Source organism: Kogia breviceps, chromosome X (assembly GCF_026419965.1).
Source record: "Kogia breviceps isolate mKogBre1 chromosome X, mKogBre1 haplotype 1, whole genome shotgun sequence".
Classification (NCBI taxonomy): domain Eukaryota; kingdom Metazoa; phylum Chordata; class Mammalia; order Artiodactyla; family Physeteridae; genus Kogia; species Kogia breviceps.
Genome location: NC_081330.1, coordinates 76,428,672 through 76,446,032, shown reverse-complemented (window position 1 = coordinate 76,446,032; position 17,361 = coordinate 76,428,672).

Genomic DNA, 17,361 nt, shown 5'->3' with positions numbered 1-17,361 from the left:
GTACATTGTCAATGATTAGTAATGTTTTGAAAGGATTCTTTTTTTTTCTGAGCAGTAGGTCTCAACAATGGGGTTAAAATATTCAGTGAACCATATTGTGAACAGATGTGCCATCATCCAGGCTTTGCTTTTCCATTTAGAGAGCACAGGCAGAGTAGATTTCTCACAATTTTTAAAGGCTCTAGGAATTTCAGAATGGTAAAGGAGAATTGGCTTCAACTTAAAGTCACAAGATCCATTAGCCCCAAACAAGAGAGTTAGCCTTTCCCTTGAAACTTTCAATACAGGCATTGGCTTCTCCTCTTTAGCTATGAAATTCTTTGATGGTACCTTCCAATACAAGGCTGTTTAGTCTACATTGAGAAACTTTGTTGAGTGTAGTCACCTTTGTTAATTATCTTAGCTAGATTTTCTGGATAACTTGTGCAGCTCTACATCAGCACTTACTGCTTAACCTTGCACTTTTATGTTATGGAAATGCCTTGTTTCCTTAAATCTCATGAACCAAACTTTGCTATCTTCAAACTTTTCTTCTGCAGCTTCCTCACCTCTCTCAGTCTTCATAGAATAGAAGTGAGGTAGGCCTTAGTTCTGTATTAGCCTTTGTCTTGATGGAATCGTGTGGCTGGTTTGATCTTCTACTCAGATCAGTAAAGTTTTCTCCATATCAACAATAACACCGTTTCACTTTCTTATCATCTGTGTGTTCATAGAGTAGCACTTTTAATTTCCTTCAAAAAATTTTCCTTTGCATTCACAACTTTGGTGCAAGAAGCCTACTTTAAAGCCTATCTCAGCTTTCAACATGCCTTCCTCACTAAGCTTAATCATTTCTAGCTTTTGGTTTAATGTGGGAGATGTGACTCTTCCTTTCACTTGAACATGTAGAGGTCTTCATAAAATTATTAATTGACCTAACTTCAATATTGTTGTATCAGGAATAGGGAGGCCTGAGAAGAGGGAGAGAGATGGGGGAATAGCCACAGGGAGCAGTAAGAATACACACACCACTTATCATTTAAGTATGCCACCTAAAATGGGTGTAATTCATGGTGCCCCAAAACAATTAGAATCATAACATCAGAAATTGCTGATCACAGATCACCATACCAAATATAATAATAATAATAATAATAATAATAATAATAAGTTTGATATATTGTGAAAATTACTAAAATGTGACACAAAGACATAAAGTGAGAAAATTCTACTGGAGAAATAATGCTGATATACTTGCTCAACACAATTTTTTAAAAATGAAATATCTGTGAAGTGCAATAAAATGAGGTATACCTATATATGCATCTAATAACAGATCTCAAAATATGTGAGGCAAAACTTACAGAATTAAAGAGAGAAAACAACAACTAAACAATTAGAGTTGGAGACCTTCATATAGCAATTTGATAAAGGAAAATACTAGGCAGAAGATCACCAAAATAGAAAGCCTGAACAATACCACAAACCAACTAGAGTTCCAGAAGGTTGCAGAATAGTAGGTGAGTATACAAAACTCAAGTGTATATGTACACTAGCAGTGAAGACTCTAAAACACTTAGGAATAAATATTTCAAAGTAGTTCAAGACGTTTACAATGAAAACTATAAACAATTGTTGAAAATGCAAGAAGATCTAACTAAATGGAAAAACATTCCATATTCATGTATTGGAAAACAATAGTTTGAGATTGCAATAATTCCCACATTGACCTATAGATTCGAAGAAATTCCTATCAAAATCCAGATGTCAGTTTTTCAAAAATTGAAAAGCAGATCCTAAAATTTATGTGGAATTGAAAGTAAACCATAGTAGCCAAAAACTGCCTTGAAAAAGGAAAAAATATTTGAAGTACTCAAGCTGTCCAATCTAAAAATTTATTACAGGAAGTACAGAACTTGGATGCAATCTCTATCAAAATCCCAGCAAGTTATTTTGTGAATTAATACTAAAGTTTTTATGGAGAAGCAAAATGCTAAGAATAATCAACAAAATATTGATGGAGAAAAACAAAGTTGGAAAACTCATGCTACTTGATGTCAAGTTTGACTATAAAGCTACAGTCATCTAAACATTGTGGTAATGACATGAAGATAGGCATATAGGTCGGAATTATGAGTCTAGAATAAACTCTGATATTTATTCTTAGTGGATTTTTGACAAGTGCTAAGAAATTTCAATGGCAATAGTCTTTTCAATAAGACTATGTCCAAAAGAATGTAGTAGTACTCCTTCCTCTTACCATTTAAAAAAATTAACTTCAAATGGTCCAGAGACCTAATGAAATAGCTAAAAATATAAAGCTATTAGAAGAAAACCTAGGAGTAAATCTTTATACACTTGCATTAGACAATGGTTTCTGGATTGAAAAATAGTCACATATGGCAAAAGAAAAAAAATAGATAAGTTGGATTTCATCAGAAGTAGAAAATTTTGTTCTTCAAAGAATACAATCAAAAAAGTAAAACCAAAACCCCCTGAAAGGAAGGAAATACTTGCAGACCATTTATGTAATAAGGAGCTGGCATCCAGAATATATAAAGAACACTTACAGCTATATAATAAAAATCAAAACATACCACATTCAAAAAGAGGCAGTTTTTTTTAAACATCTTTATTTGAGTATAATTGTTTTACAATAGTGTGTTAGTTTCTCCTTTACAACAAAGTGAATCAGTTATACATATACATATGTTCCCATATCTCCTCCCTCTTGCATCACCCTACTTCCCACCCTCCATATCCCACCCCTCTAGGTGGTCACAAAGCACAGAGGTGATCTCCCTGTGCTATGCAGCAGCTTCCCACTAGCTATCTAATTTACATTTGGTAGTGTGTATATGTCCCTGCCACTCTCTCACATCGTCACTGCTTACCCTTCCCCCTCCCCATATCCTCAAGTCCATGATCTAGTAGGTCTGTGTTTTATTCCCGTCCTACCACTAATCTCTTCATGACATTTTTTTTAGATTCCATATATATGTGTTAGCATACGGTATTTGTTTTTATCCTTTTGACTTACTTCACTCTGTATGACAGACTCCATGTCTATCCACCTCATTACAAATAACTCAGTTTCATTTCTTTTTATGGCTGAGTAATATTCTATTGTATATATGTGCCACATCTTCTTTATCCATTCATCTGTTGATGGACATTTAGGTTGCTTCCATGTCCTGGCTATTGTAAATAGAGCTGCAATAAACATTTTGGTACATGAATCTTTTTGAATTATGGATTTCTCAGGGTATAAGCCCAGTAGTGGGAGTGTGGGGTCATATGGTAGTTCTATTTGTAGTTTTTTAAGGAACCTCCATACTGTTCTCCATAGTGGCTGTATCAATTTACATTCCCACCAGCAGTGCAAGAGTGTTCCCTTTTCTCCACACCCTCTCCAGCATTTATTGTTTCTAGAGTTTTTGATGATGACCAATCTGACCGGTGTGAGATGATATCTCATTGTAGTTTTGATTTGCATTTCTCTAATGATTAATGATGTTGAGCATTCTTTCATGTCTTTGTTGGCTATCTGTATATCTTCTTTGGAGAAATGTCTATTTAGTTCTTCTGCCCATTTTTGGATTGGGTTGTTTGTTTCTTTCGTTATTGAGCTGCCTGAGTTGCTTATAAATATTGGATATTAATCCTTTGTCAGTTGATTCATTTGCAAATAATTTCTCCCATTCTGAGGGTTGTCTTTTGGTCTTGTTTATGGTTTCCTTTGCTGTGAAAAGCTTTTAAGTTTTATTAGATCCCATTTGTTTATTTTTGTTTTTATGTCCATTTCTCTAGGAGATGGGTCAAAAAGGATCTTGCTGTGATTTATGTCATACAGTGTTCTGCCTATGTTTTCCTCTAAGGGTTTGATAGTGTCTGGCCTTACATTTAGGTCTTTAACCCATTTTGAGTTTATTTTTGTGTGTGGTGTTAGGGAGTGTTCTAATTTCATACTTTTACAGGTAGCTGTCCAGTTTTCCCAGGACCACTTATTGAAGAGGCTGTCTTTTCTCCACTGTATATCCTTCCCTCCTTTATCAAAGATAAGGTGACTATATGTGTGTGGGTTTATCTCTGGGCTTTCTTTCCTGTTCCATTGATCTATATTTCTGTTTTTGTGCCAGTACCATACTGTCTTGATTACTGTGGCCTTGTAGTATAGTCTGAAGTCAGGGAGCCTGATTCCTCCAGCTCCATTTTTCGTTCTCAAGATTGCTTTGGCTATTTGGGGTCTTTTGTGTTTCCATACAAATTGTGAAATTTTTGTTCTAGTTCTGTAAAAAATACTAGTGGTAATTTGATAAGGGTTGCATTGAATCTGTAGATTGCTTTGGGTAATACAGTCATTTTCACAATGTTGATTCTTCCAATCCAAGAACATGGTATATTCCTCCACCTATTTGTATCATCTTTAATTTCTTTCATCAGTGTCTTATAGTTTTCTGCATACAAGTCTTTTGTCTCCTTTGGTAGGTTTATTCCTAGATATTTTATTCTTTTTGTTGCAATGGTAAATGGGAGTGTTTTCTTAATTTCACTCTCAGATTTTTCATCATTAGTGTATAAGAATGCCAGAGATTTCTCTGCATTAATTTTGTATCCTGCAACTTTACCAAATTCACTGATTAGCTCTAGTAGTTTTCTGGTAGCATCCTTAGTATTCTCTATGTATAGTATCATGTCATCTGCAAACAGTGACAGCTTTACTTCTTCTTTTCCTTTTTGGATCCCTTTTATTTCTTTTTCTTCTCTGATTGCTGTGGCTAGAACTTCCAAACCTAGGTTGTACAAGAGTGGTGAGAGTGGGCAACCTTGTCTTGTTCCTGATCTTAGTGGAAATGGTTTCAGTTTTTCACCATTGAGAAAAATGCTGGCTGTGGGTTTGTCACATATGGCCTTTATTATGTTGAGGAAAGTTCCCTCTATGCCTACTTTCTGCAGAGTTTTTACTATAAATGGGTGTTGCATTTTGTCAAAAGCTTTCTCAGCATCTATTGAGATGATCATATAGTTTTTCTCCTTCATTTTGTTGATATGGTGTATCACATTGATTGATTTGCATTTATTGAAGAATCCTTGCATTCCTGGAATAAACCCCACTTACTCATGGTGTATGATCCTTTTAATGTGCTGTCAGATTCTGTTTCCTATTATTTTGTTGAGGATTTTTGCATCTATGTTCATCAGTGATATTGGCCTGTAATTTTCTTGTTTGTGACCTCTTTGTCTGGTTTTAGTATCAGGGTAATGGTGGCCTCATAGAATGAGTTTGGGAGTTTTCCTCCCTCTGCTATCTTTTGGAAGAGTTTGAGAAGGATAGGTGTTAGCTCTTCTCTAAATGTTTGATAGACTTCGCCTGTGAAGCCATGTGGCCTTGGGCTTTTTTTTGTTGGAAAATTTTTAATCACAGTTTCAATTTCGGTGCTTGTGATTGGTCTGTTCATATTTTCTATTTCTTCCTGATTCAGTCTCAGAGGCTTGTGCATTTGTAAGAATTTGTTCATTTCTTCCAGGTTGTCCATTTTGTTGGCATAGTGCTGCTTGTAGTAATCTCTAATAATCTTTTGTATTTCTGCAGTTTCAGTTGTTACATCTCCTTTTTCATTTCTAATTCTATTGATTTGAATCTTCACCCTTTTTCTCTTGATGAGACTGGTTAATGGTTTATCAATTTTATTTATCTTCTCAAAGAACCATCTTTTACATTTATTGATCTTTGCTATTCTTTCCTTCATTTCTTTTTCATTTATTTCTGATCTGATCTTTATGATTTCTTTCCTTCTGCTATATTTGGGTGAGTTTTTTTTTGTTCTTATTTCTCTAATTGCTTTAGGTGCAAAGTTAGGTTGTTTATTCGAGATATTTCCTGTTTCTTAACATAAGATTGTATTGCTATAAACTTCCTTCTTAGAACTGCTTTTGCTGTATCCCATAGGTTTTGGGTCATCATTTCTTCATTGTCATTTGTTTCTAAGTATTTTTCGATTTCCTCTTTGATTTCTTCAGTGATCACTTCGTTATTAAGTAGTGTATTGTTTAGCCTCCATTTCTTTGTATTCTTTACAGATCTTTTCCTGTAGTTAGTATCTAGTCTCATAACTTTGTGGTCAGAAAAGATACTTGATACGATTTCAATTTTCTTAAATTTGCCAAGGCTAGATTTGTGACCCAAGATTTGATCTATCCTGGAGAATGTTCCATGAGCACTTGAGAAAAATGTGTAGTCTGTTGTTTTTGGGTGGAATGTCCTATAAATGTCAATTAAGTCCATCTTTTGGAAATGTATCATTTAAAGCTTGTGTTTCCTTATTTATTTTCATTTTGGATGATCTGTCCATTGGTGACAGTGGAGTGTTAAAGTCCCCTACTATGATTCTGTTACTGTCTATTTCCCCTTTTATGGCTGTTAGTATTTGCCTTATTTATTCAAGTGCTCCTATGTTGGGTGCATAAATATTTACAATTATTGTATCTTCTTCATGGATCAATCCCTTGGTCATTATGTAGTGTCCTTCTTTGTCTCTCGTAATAGTTTTTATTTTATAGTCTATTTTTTCTGTTGTGAGAATTGCTATTCCAGCTTCCTTCTGATTTCCATTTGCATGGAATATCTTTTTCCATCCCCTCACTTTCAGCCTGTAAGTGTCCCTAGGTCTGAAGTGGGTCTCTTGTAGACAGCATATATATGGGTCTTGTTTTTGTATCCATTCAGCCAGTTTGTGTCTTTTGGTGGGAGCATTTAATCCATTTATATTTTAGGTAATTATCGATATGTTTGCTCCTATTACCATTTACTTAATTGTTTCACGTTGTTCTTGTAGGTCTTTTCCTTCTCTTGTGTTTCTTGCCTAGAGAAGTTCCTTTAGCATTTGTTGTAAAGCTGGTTTGGTGGTGCTGAACTCTCTCAGCTTTTGCTTGTCTGTAAAGGTTTTAATTTCTCCATCAAATCTGAAGGAGATCCTTGCTGGGTAGAGTAATCTTGGTTGTAGGTTATTTTTTCCTTCATCACTTTAAATATGTCCTGCCACTCCCTTCTGGCTTGTAGAGTTTCTGCTGAAAGATCAGATGTTAACCTTATGGGGATTCCCTTGGGTGTTATTTGTTGCTTTTCCCTTGCTGCTTTTAATATGTTTTCTTTGTATTTAATTTTTGACAGTTTGATTATTATGTGTCTTGGCGTGTTTATCCTTGAGTTTATCCTGTATGGGACTCTCTGTGCTTCCTGGACTTGACTGACTATTTCTTTTCCTATACTAGGGTAGTTTTCAACTATAATCTTTTCAAATATTTTCTCAGTCCCTTTCTTTTTCTCTTCTTCTTCTGGGACCCCTATTATTTGAATGTTGGTGCATTTAATGTTGTCCCAGAAGTCTCTGAGACTGTCCTCAGTTCTTTTCATTCCTCTTTCTTTATTCTGCTCTGTAGTAGTTATTTCTACTATTTTTTCTTCCAGGGCACTTATCCATCCTTCTTCCCCAGTTATTCTGCTATTGATCCCATCCAGAGTATTTTTCATTTCATTTATTGTGTTGCTCATCATTAAATGCTTCCTCTTTATTTCTTCTAGGTCCTTGTTAACTGTTTCTTGAAATTTATCTATTCTTTTTCCAAGATTTTGAATCACCTTTGCTATTTATGTTCTGAATTCTTTTTCAGGTAGACTGCCTATTACCTCTTCATTTGTTAGGTCTGGTGTGTTTTTATCTTGCTCCTTCATTTGCCGTGTGTTTTTCTGTCTTCTCATTTTGCTTATCTTACTGTGTTTGGGGTCTCCTTTTTGCAGGCTGCAGTTTCGTACTTCCCTCTGTTTTTGGTGGCTGTCCCCAGTGGCTGAGGTTGGTTCAGTGGGTTGAGTAGGTTTCCTTGTTGGGGAGACTAGTGCCTCTGTTCCGGTGGATGAGTTTGGATCTTGCCTTTCTGGTGGGCAGGTCCACATCTGATGGTTTGTATGGGGATGTTGGTAGCCTTCTTATGATTTTAGGCAGCCTCTCTTCTAATGGATGGGGCTGTAGACCTGTCTTGCTCTTTGTTGGGGATAGCGTGTCCAGCACTGTTCGTTGCTGGTCCTTGAGTGAAGCTGGGTCTTATTGTTGAGATGGAGATCTCTGGGAGATTTTTGCCATTTGATATTGCATGGAGCTGGGAGGTCTCTTGTGGACCAGTGTCCTGAGGTTGGCTCTCCCCCCTCAGAGACACAGGCTTGACACCTGGCTGGAGTGCCAAGAGCCTTAAATCCACATGGCTAAAAATAAAAGGGAGAAAAAATAGAAAGGAAAGAAAGGTAGGAAGGAAGGAGGGAGGGAATGAACGAAGGAAGAAAGGAAGGGAGGGAGGAAGAAAGGAAGGAGAAGAGGAAGGAAGAGAGGAAGGAAGTGAGGAAGGAAGGGAGGAAGGAAGGAGGGAAGTAGGGAAGAAAGGAAGGAAGAAATGAAGAAAGAAAGGGAGAAGACAAAATAAAGTTTGATAAAATATAGTTATTAAAATATAAAATAATTATTAAGAAGAAAAATTTCTATTAAAAAAAGGGGTCAGTCTAGTCCTAGGAAAAATGGTGAAAACAAAGCTACACAGAAAAAATCTCACAGAGCTGCACACACATACATACTCACAAAAAGAAAAAAGGGGAAAATAATAGTATATCTTGCTCCCAAAGTCCATGTCCTCAACTTGGGATATTTATCTGTCGATTCAGGTTTTCCACAGATGCAGGCACTTCAAGTTGACTGTGGAGCTTTAATTCGCTGCATCTGAGGTTGCTTGGAGAAACCTCCCCCTCTCCTCTTTGTTCTCACAGCTCCTGGGGTTCAGCTTTGGACTTCGCCCCGCCTCTGTTTGTTAGTCGTCTGAGGGCATCTGGCTTTCGCTCAGACAGGACTGGGTTAAAGGAGCAGCTGATTCGGGCACTCTGGCACAGGCCAGGGGGAGGGAGGATCATGGATGTGGGGTGAGCCTGCGAAGGCAGAGGCAGGCGTGACTTTGCAGTGGCCCGAGGTGCACCATGCGTTTTCCCAGGGAAGCTGTCCCTGGATCACAGGGCCCTGGCAGTGGCAGGCTGCATGGGCTCCTGGGTGGGGCATTGTGGAGAGTGACCTGTGCTCGCACACAGTCCTCTTGGTGGCAGCAGCAGCAACCCTAGCGTCCCACACTCATCTCTGTTTTCCATGCTGACAGCCACGGTTCGCACCTGTTTCTGGAGCTCCTTTATGTGGTGCCCTTAATCCCCTCTCCTCGCGCCCCAGGAAGCAAAGAAGCAAGAAAAAGTCTCTTGTCTCTTCGGTAGATCCACGCCCGTTTCTGGAGCTCCTTTTAGCGGCACGCTTAAACCCCTCTCCTTGCGCACCTGCACCAGGAAGCAAAGAGGTAAGAAAAGGTCTCTTGCCTCGTAGGTAGCTCCAGACTTCAACCGGACTCCCTCACAGCTAGCCATGGTGCACTAACCCTTTCAGGCTGTTTTCACTTGGCCAACTCCACACCTTTCCCTGGGATATGAGGGAAGCCCGAGGTTCAGCTCCCAGCCCTGCCAGTCTTGGCGGGTGAGCAGACAAGCCTCTCGGGCTGGTGAGTGCTGGTCGGCACCAATCCTCTTTGGAATCTCTCCGCTTTGCCCTCTCCACCATGTTGCTGCACTCTCCTCCACAGCTCCGAAGCTTCCCCCCTCCACCACCCACAGTCTCTGCCCACGAAGGGGCTTCTAGTGTGTGGGAACCTTTCCTCCTTCACAGCTCCCTCCTACTGGTGCAGGTCCCATCCCTATTCTTTGTCTCTGTTTATTATTTTTTCTTTTGCCCTACCCAGGTACGTGGGAATTTTCTTACCTTTTGGGAGGTCTGAGGTCTTCTGCCAGCGTTCAGTGGGCATTCTATAGGAGAAGTTCCACGTGTAGTTGTATTTCTGATGTATCTGTAACTTCAGTGAAGAAATGAATTTGTCTTGATTTCTCACTTATTGTTCTAGGTGGAGAATATTCTGGTATTTTTCAGCTTCAGAATCTGGAGCCCCTTGACCAAAATCATATTCTTTGGTGGTTACCTGAGGTGGCTCGTCCTCCACATCCCTGGCGCCTTTGCTCTGCCCTATGATATATAATTTTAAAAGATAATATAAATGCATATTTTTTTCTTAACTGATTTAAATATCAATGGTATAAAACAATGTGTATGTATATATAATGGGAATTAAGCTAATATAATATTTACTTTGATTATTGAAAGTCAACATGGATATGGTGAGTTATAGAGCTACCACTGAGAAAATAACTCAAAAAATATACAGTGAAAAAAAAATTAAAAGAACTAACGTGTTACACTAGTATATATTGACTTAATACAAAAGAAAGCAGAAGAAAAGGTGAGAAACAAAAAAGATGAGAAATTTAGAAAACAAAATTAGATGCAACAAAATCGGTGTTTAGAGGGAAATTTATACAAGTAGAAGCTTACCTTAAGGAACAAGAAAGATCTCATCAATAGCCTACATGTTCACCTTAAGACACAGAAACAAGAGGAAGAAACCAAAGCCCAAACAAGGAGCTAAAAAAAGTGACAGCAAAATTTAGTAAGATAGAGAATAGAAAGGAAAAGTGAAAATAAATTAAACCAAAAGTTGATACTTCAAAAAGATCAATGAAATTGCAACCATTAGGTACACTGAATGAGAGAGAGAGAGAGAAGACTCAAATTAATAAAATAATAAATGAAAGAATTGTCATAGCTATTAACCTACTAAAATTACATAAATAAAAAGAATTATAAGGGAATACTATGAAAAACTATAGGCCAGAAAATTAAATGACTTAAATAAAACTGTCAAATTTGAAGAAAGCCACAAAATATCAAAAGTGACTCAAGAAGAAATTGACAATTTAAATATATAATAGACAATCCTGCAGCCTGTGGGAAAAAAACCCACATTCACAGAAGGATAGACAAGATGAAAAGACAGAGGGCTATGTACCAGATGAAGGAACAAGTTAAAACCCCAGAAAAACATCTAAATGAAGTGAAGATAGGCAACCTTCCAGAAAAAGAATTCAGAATAATAATAGTGAAGATGACCCATGACCTCGGAAAAACAATGGAGGCAAAGATTGAGAAGATGAAAGAAATGTTTTTAAAAGACCTAGAAAAATTAAAGAACAAACAAACAGAGATGAACAATATAATAACTAAAATGAAAAATACACTAGAATAAATCAATAGCAGAATAACTGAGGCAGAAGAACAGATAAGTGACCTGGAAGACAGAACGTTGGAATTCACTGCTAAACAGAATAAAGAGTAAAGAATGCAAGGAAATGAAGAAAGCCTAAGAGACCTCTGGGACAACATTAAATGCAATGACATTTGTATTATAGGGGTACCAGAAGGACAAGACAGAGAGAAAGGACCCAAGAAAATATTTGAAGAGATTATAGTCAAAAATTTCCCTAACATGGGAAAGGAAATAGCCACCCAAGTCGAGAAAGCACAGAGAGTCCCATACAGGATAAACCCAAGGAGAAATGCACCAAGACATATGGTAATCAAATTGGCAAAAATTAAAGACAAAGAAAAATTATTGAAAGCAGCAAGGGAAAAATGACAAATAATGTACAAGGGAACACCCATAAGGATAACAGCTGATTTCTTAGCAGAAACTGAACAAGACAGGAGGGAGTGTCATGACATATTTAAAGTGATGAAAGGGAAGAATCTACAACCCAGATTACTCTACCTTGCGAGAATCTCATTCAGATTCAATGGAGAAACCAAAGATTAACAGACAAGCAAAAGCTAAGATAATTCAGTACCACCGAAGCAGCTCTGCCACAAATGCTAAAGGAACTTCTCTAAGTGGGAAACACAAGAGAAGGAAAGGACCTATAAAAACAAGCCCAAAACAATTGAGAAAATGGTAATAGGAACATACATAAAATAATTAACTCAAACGTAAATGGATTAAATGCTCCAACCAAAAGATATAGGCTCACTGAATGGATACAAAAACAAAACCCATATATATGCTGTCTACAAGAGACCCACTTCAGACCTAGGGACACTTACACACTGAAAGTGAGGGGATGGAAAAAGATATTCCATGCAAATGGAAATGAGAAGTAAGCTGGAGTAGCAATTCTCATATCAGACAAAATAGACTTTAAAATAAAGACTATTACAAGAGATAAAGAAGGACACTACATAATGATCATGGGATTGATCCAAGAAGAATATATAACAATTGTAAATATTTATGCACCCAAAATAGGTGCACCTGAATACATAAGGCAAATACTACCAGCCATAAAAGGGGAAATTGACAGTAACACAATCATAGTAGGGGACATTAACACCCCACTTTCACCAATGGACAGATAATCCAAAATGAAAATAAATAAGGAAACACAAGTTTTAAATGATACATTAAACGAGATGGATTTAATTGATATTTATAAGACATTTCATCCAAAAACAACAGAATACAAATTTTCTCAAGTGCTCAAGGAACATTGTCCAGGACAGATAATATCTTGGATCACAAATCTAGCCTTGGTAAATTTAAGAAAATTGAAATCGTATCAAGTATCTTTTCTGGCCACAACGCTATGAGACTAGATATCAATTAGAGGGAAAGATCTGTAAAAAACACAAACACGTGAAGGCTAAACAGTACACTAGTTAATAACAAAGTGATCACTGAAGAAATCAAAAAGGAAATCAAAAAATACCTAGAAACAAATGACAATGAAAACACGATGACCCAAAACCTATGGGATACAGCAAAAGCAGTTCTAAGAGGGAATTTTACAGCAATACAATCTTTCCTCAAGAAACAACAAACATCTCAAATAAACAATCTAACTTACATGTAAAAGAACAAGAGAATGAAGAACAATCAAAACACAAAGTTAATGTAAGGGAAGAAATCATAAAAATCAGAGCAGAAATAAATGAAATAGAAACAAAGAAAACAATCGCAAACATCAATAAAACTAAAAGCTGGTTCTTTGAGAAAATAAAAAAAAAACTGGTAAACCATTAGCCAGACTAATCAAGAAAAAGAGGTAGAGGATTCAGATCAATAAAATTAGAAATGAAAAAGAAGTTACAACAGACACCACAGAAATACAAAACATCCTAAGAGACTACTACAAGCAACTCTATGCCAAGTGGATGACCTGGAAGAAATGGAAAAATTCTTAGAAAGTTATAACCTTCCAAGACGGAACCAGGAAGAAATAGAAAATATGAACAGGCCAACCACAAATAATGAAATTGAAACTGTGATTAAAAATCTTCCAACAAACAAAAGTCCAGGACTAGTTGGCTTCACAGGTGAATTCTATCAAACATTTAGAGAAGAGCTAACACACATCCTTCTCAAACTCTTCCAAAAAATTGCAGAGGGAGGAACACTCCCAAACTCATTCTGTGAGGCTACCATCACCCTGATACTAAAACCAGACAAAGAGGTCACAAACAAGAAAATTACAGGCCAATATCACTGATGAAGACAGATGCAAAAATCCTCAACAAAACACTAGCAAACAGAATCCAAGTACACATTAAAAGGATCATATACCATGATCAAGTGGGATTTATCCCAGGGATGCAAGAATTCTTCAATATATGCAAATCAATCAATGTGATACACCATATTAACAAATTGAAGAAGAAAAAGCATATGATCATCTCAATAGATGCAGAAAAAGCTTTTGACAAAATTCAACACCTATTTATGACAAAAAACTCTCCAGAAAGTGGGCATAGAGGGAAACTACCTCAACATAATAAAGGCCATATACAACAAACCCACAGAAAAAATCATTCTCAATGGTAAAAAACTGAAAGCTTTTCTTCTAAGCCCAGGAACAAGGCAAGGATGACAGTTCTCATCACTACTATTCAACATAGTTTTGGAAGTCCTAGCAATGGCAATCAGAGAAGAAAAAGAAATAAAAGGAATACAAATTAGGAAAAGAAGAAGTAAAACTGTCACTGTTTGCAGATGACATGATACTATACATAGAGAATGCCAAAGATGCTACCAGAAAACTACTAGAGTCAATCAATAAATTTGGTAAAGTTCCAGAATAAAAAATTAATGCACAGAAATCTCTTGCATTCCTATACACTAATGATGAAAAACCTGAAAGAGAAATTAAGGAAACTCTGCCATTTATCATTGCAAGAAAAAGAATAAAATACCTAGGAATAAACCTACCTAGGGAGACAAAAGACCTGTATACAGAAAATATGAGACACTGATCAAAGAAATTAAAGATGAAGCAAACAGATATAGAGATGCACCATCTTCTTGCATTGGGAGAATCAATTTTGTGAAAATTACTATACTACTCAAAGCAATCCTCAGATTCAATGCAATCCCTATCAAATTACCAATGGCATTTTTTACAGAACTAGAATAAAAAATCTTAAAATTTGTATGGACATACAAAAGACACCAAATAGCCAAGGTGGTCTTGAGGAAAATAAAAACAGAGCTGGAGCAATCAGGCTCCTGGACTTCAGCTTATACTACAAAGCTACAGTAATCAAGACAATATGGTACTGGCACAAAGACAGAAATATAGATCAATGGAACAGCATAGAAAGCCCAGAGATAAAGCCATGCACCTATGGTCAACTAATCTATGACAAAGGGGGCAAAGATGTACAATGGAGAAAAGATAGTCTCTTCATTAAGTGGTGCTGTGAGAACTAGAAATCTACATGTAAAAGAATGAAATTAGAACACTCCCTATCACCATACAGAAAAATAAACTCAAAATGGATTAGAGACCTAAATGTAACACCAGACAATATAAAACTCTTAGAGAAAAACATAGGAAGAACACTCTTTGACATAAATCACAGCAAGATCTTTTTTGACCCACCTCCTAGAATAATGAAAATAAAAACAAACATAAACAAATGGGACCTAATGAAACTTAAAAGTTTTTGCACAGCCAATGAAACTACAAACAAGATGAAAAGACAACCCTCACAATGGGAGAAAATATTTTCAAACAAATCAATGGGCCAATAATTAATCTCCAAAATATAAAAACAGCTCATGCAACTCAATATTAAAAAAACAAACAATGCAATCCAAAAATGGGTAGAAGACCATTTCTCCAAGGAAGATATACAGAAGGTGAAGAAGCACATGTATAGCTCCTCAACATTACTAATTATTAGAGAAATGCAAATCAAAAGTACAATGAGGTCTCACCTCACACCAGTTAGAATGGTCATCATCAGAAAATCTACAAACAGCAAAGGCTGGAGGGGGTGTGGAGAAAAGGGGACCCTCTTGCACTGTTGGTGGGAATGTAAGTTGATACAGCTACTATGGAGAACAATATAGGGGTTCCTTGAAAAACGAAAAATAGCATTACCATACGACCCAGCAATCCTACTACTGGGCATATACCCAGAGAAAACCATAATTCAAAAAGACACATGCACCCCAATGTTCATTGCAGCACTATTTACAATAGCCAGGACATGGAAGCAACCTAAATGTCCATCGACAGATGAATGGATAAAGAAGATGTGATACATATAGATGATGGAATATTACTCAGCCATAAAAAGGAACTAAATTGGGTCATTTGTAGAGATGTGGAAGGATCTAAAGACTGTCGTACAGAATGTAGTATGTCAGAAGGAGAAAAACAAATATCGTATATTAATGCATACATGTGGAACCTAGAAAAATGGTACTGGTGAACCGGTTTGCAGGGCAGAAAATGAGACACAGATGCAGAGAACAAATGTATGGACACCAAGGGGGGAAAGTGGCCGGGGGAGGGGGTTGTTGGTGTGATGAATTGGGAGATTGGGATTGACATATATACACTAATTTGCAAAAAATGGATAACTAATAAGAACCAGCTTTTTAAGAAAATAAATTAAATTCAAAGAAAAAATTATATATATAACAAATACAGAGATTGAATTAGTAATGAGAAATCTTCCCCCAAAGAAATGTCCAGGATCTGATGGATTCACTGGCAAATTCTACCAAATATTTGAATAAGAATTAATATCAACTCTATGAAGTTTTCCAAAATAGAGAAGAAAAAGGAACACTATCCAGCTTATTCTATGAGGTCAATATTACCCTCACACCAAATCTAACAAAGACATCACAAGAAAACTACAGACCAGTAACTGTTATGAATATAAACATAAAAATTCTCAACAAAATACTAGCAAACTGAATTCAGCAATATAAAAAAAGATTATACACCATTACCAATGTGATTTATCCTAGGAATACAAGGTTGGCTTGGTATAAACAACCAGTTGATGTAATACACTACATGAATAAAGGAGAAAAATCACATCACCATTTCAATACTTGCAGAAAAAACAGTTGACCAAATGCAACACCCTTCTTGATAAAATAAAATAATAAAATAAAATAAAATAAACAGAAAAAAAGAAGGAATTTCATCAACATGATAAAGAGCAGCTATGAAAAAAACACATCTGATATATTGGGTTGGCCAAAACTTCTTTCACTTTTTTCCATAAGTTGGCTCTAGTTACACTTAGTTGTCTATAACTTCATTTGAAACACTTTTGTTAGATTGTTTGTGACAGCTGTCATATCTGCATGCATGTAAGAAAAAGACATCAAAATTGGTGAATTTTTGTGTAGCTATTTTAATATTGAAGATGGAAGAAAAAAACAACATTTTTTGCATGTTATGCTTTAATATTTCAAGTAAGGTAAAAAAGCAACCGAAATGCAAAAACACAAAAAAAGATTTGTGCTGTGTATGGAGAAGTTGCTGTGTTTCCACATGTGATTCTCTACAGAAATGTAATGAAAGCATGCCATTTTTAAAACAAATCGTGATGGGCAATGAAAAGTGGATACTGTACAATAATGTGTAATGGAAGAGATCATGGAGCAAGTGAAATGAACCACCACCAACCACACCAAAAGCTGGTCTTCACCCAAAGGTGATGTTGTGTATATGGTGGGATTGGAAGGGAGTCCTCTATTTTGAGCTCCTTCTGGAAAACAAAGCAATTAATTCCAACAAGTACTGATCTCAGTTAGACCAACTGAAAGCAGCACTCCACAAAAAGTATCCAGAATTAGTCAACAGAAAATGTATAATCTTCCATCAGGATAATGCAAGACTGCATGTTTCTTTGATGACTGGGCAAAAACTGTTACAGCTTGCCTGGGAAATTCTGATTTATCCTCCATATTCACCAGACATTGCACCTTCAGATTTCCATTTATTTCAGTCTTTACAAAATTCTCTTAATGAAAAATACTTCAATTCCCTGGAAGACTGTAAAAGACACCTGGAACAGTTTTTTGCTAAAAAAATTAAAATGTTTGGGGAAGCTGGAATTATGAAGT